Source organism: Empidonax traillii, unplaced genomic scaffold (genome assembly GCF_003031625.1).
Source record: "Empidonax traillii isolate 1590-97213 ecotype Southwest subspecies unplaced genomic scaffold, ASM303162v1 scaffold1425:size110638, whole genome shotgun sequence".
NCBI lineage: Eukaryota > Metazoa > Chordata > Aves > Passeriformes > Tyrannidae > Empidonax > Empidonax traillii.
The window spans coordinates 7,229-9,924 of record NW_020956618.1 but is presented as its reverse complement, the minus strand read 5'-3'; positions in this window follow the sequence as shown (position 1 = coordinate 9,924).

Here is a 2,696-nt window from a genome sequence, read left to right as displayed (position 1 = left end):
CTGTGCCAGTGCCCTGCCCCGTGGGTGTGTTCTTACCCTCATTTCTGTGGTATCAGCACTTGGTTCATCTGGGCTGTCTCAGCATCGTTGCTGCTCTGAGTAACCAAGAGCTGACTGTTAATTAACACCGAGCACGGTGATTGAGAGCAACCTGCTTGAGATGGTTCCTGTGAGGGGCCTCCGCTCTGCTCCTGCTGCCACACAGTTGGTGACTTCCAGAATCCGGGGATGGTTGGGGTTGGAAGGAACCTCTGGAGAACACCTGATCCACCCCCAGCTCGAACAGGGTCACCCAGGGCAGGTCACAGGATCACACCCAGGTGGGTTGGCATCTCATGGGAAGCAGACCCCACAACCTCTCTGGGTACCTCTTCCAGGGCTCTGTCACCCTCACAGTAAGGAAGTTTTTCCTGGGGCGTGGGGAGCTCCTGGATCATTCCCACCTCCTCCACCCAGGGCTGGACCAGCAGCTCCTCCACCCAGGGCTGGACCAGCAGCTCCTCCACCCAGGGATGGACCAGCAGCTCCTCCGCCCAGGGATGGACCAGCAGCTCCTCCGCCCAGGGATGGACCAGCAGCTCCTCCGCCCAGGGATGGACCAGCAGCTCCTCCACCCAGGGATGGACCAGCAGCTCCTCCCCCCTTCCCCTGTTCCCTCACGGCCATCGGGCTCCGCACCAACACCAGCTTCATGAATTCAGAATAAAAATGCCTTATGATGTTGCCCCTCAAAACAGAAGGGAAATCAGATGGATGTAGGATACAAATGAGGGCAGGACATCACAGGCCCGTGTTTCTCTGAGGAGGACAGAGCAAGTTCTATTTACATTGTGTGCCACGTGCCCTGACTGTCAATATTTTGAAGCCGCTCCACAGACACGCTGAAACCTCCACCTGAACTTTGTCAAACTGTATTATCAGTCAATCTTTTGATTATCATTTGGGGGGGGAGGAAAACCCCACATTTCCATAACAATGGCACTTAATGACCGGAGATGGTGAAAATTCGAGGTCTAATTTTATCCCTGGAGATGAAGATGCGACTTCTTCTCCGGCTAAACATTTGCAACTTGTTTTAAGCAAAGATGTTGGTGGCGAACAGATGGCCCTGTCCCTCCATCCATATTCATGAGTGCATTGATTTCATTATGCCTTTCCCCTAGGAAACTCAGCGTTTCAGCTTTTATAAGTCTTCCTGGCCATCAAATTGAGCAGTCAGGAGCCCTCTGTCACAGCTCCCTTGCTGTAGAAATTGGGCAAAGTATGGGAGAGGCTTTTAGCACTTTTTGTCTTGACTTTTATCACCCAAACACCTGTTGTTTTGGGGTGGCAAGATGAGATTTTTTTTTTTATCAGGTGTAACATATGTCGGCTTTGGGGGTGGATCGAGTGTCACGTTGGTTTGAACTGACTGGCTTTAATTTCGGGCTGTTTTGATAACGTGTGGAGGGTTCAGACCCACGGGCAGGAGCTGCCAAAACCTCTTTGGGGAAATCAGTCGTGGGGATTCTCTGCTTGATATATTAATTGCCCAGGATAAATCTTACAGAAGCAGCGCTCCCTCGGATCAGAGAGGGAAATAAAACACACAGACAGCACCGCAAATCCAATTTGAAGGGTCTTTTCACCCAGGGAAAAATGGTGTTAAGCACTTGTGAAAGCTGAAAATGTTTGGAGGATTTATTTTTTTTTTAATCAATTTAGGTTCTGTGTGAAATTTTTGATTTTTTTTTTTCCTTAAAGTTTTGTCCAAAGAGAAAAAAATTCCCCCCGTGTTTTGCCTTTCCCAATAGCATCTAATTGCCCAGGTGAGGATACCCAGTGCTGGTTTAAATACTGACACGGGGCTTTTTATCTGCAATGTTTGTGCTTCCCGTGGACTGCAGAGCATCTTCTTCCCCAGGGTGAAGCCCACGAGGGCTGGGAGCCCACCCGTGGGTGCCCTGGGTGGGACTGACTGATGGCAGCTCCAGCATCCCTGGCCCAGCCCCGCATTCAGGACCCACCTCTTCTTTTAGGGCCAGTTCAGCAGCTGCTCCTTTGATTTGCAAAACGGGGTTTGGTTCTAAAGAAAAGGCCGAGACCGAGGGGATTCCGGAGGTTTGGGACTCGGGCTTGCTTTTATCTTCCTCTTTTTGTCCCTTCCCTCCTTTTCTTTCGGGCCAGAAGTATTTTTTGTGAACTCTTCAAAAGCCGGGCTGCTGTTGTACCCAAAGAGCCTTAAAAGTGCCATTTAAATTCAGATCTTTCGCGGAGCTTAAAGGGAGAAAAGTTTTTAAGACGTTTCCTGCTTGGACATAATCGATCAGCACTGGGGGATGGGGGGAGGAGGAAAACCCAGAAATGCTCTTTTGGGGCCACTTGGTGAAGCCAAAGGAAATTCCAGCAGCCTAACGTGACAGTTTGGGCTGTCAAGTGAACTCAGGCAGTGTTTGACCATGACAACAGAGCCTCCACTTGGCTGTTTCGCTGCTTTTCTCAAAGTAAAAAATAGGGTCAATATTCTCCTGTTTGGTTTATGTGATCAAAAGTACAGTTTAATTAATCAAATGAGCACAACCACCTTTTTTTTTTTTTTTTTTTTTTTTTTTTTTTTTTTTTTTTTTTTTTTTTTTTTTTTTTTTTTTTTTTTTTTTTTTTTTTTTTTTTTTTTTTTTTTTTTTTTTTTTTTTTTTTTTTTTTTTTTTTTTTTTTTT